This window comes from Penaeus monodon, chromosome 30, assembly GCF_015228065.2.
Source record: "Penaeus monodon isolate SGIC_2016 chromosome 30, NSTDA_Pmon_1, whole genome shotgun sequence".
NCBI classification, from domain to species: domain Eukaryota; kingdom Metazoa; phylum Arthropoda; class Malacostraca; order Decapoda; family Penaeidae; genus Penaeus; species Penaeus monodon.
In genome coordinates, this window is record NC_051415.1 from 5,243,946 (window position 1) to 5,244,172 (window position 227).

Sequence of the window (227 nt, forward strand, 5' to 3'; positions counted from 1 at the left end):
ATATTTCTTATGCATTGTAAATGGAATTCTTTTGGCTTCCATATCAAACTCGAAATTCAAATATCTTGTTAAAAAGACTAACTTGTAAAAGCATTCTCTCATTAATCATTTTGCATACTGCATAGGCTACACTGTTTTGAAATTCTGACATGCACAATTCTGTGGCAAAGATCTGGACAAATATTCGGTTGATGGTTAAAAATAAAAGGTCTTGACCATTTTCGAAT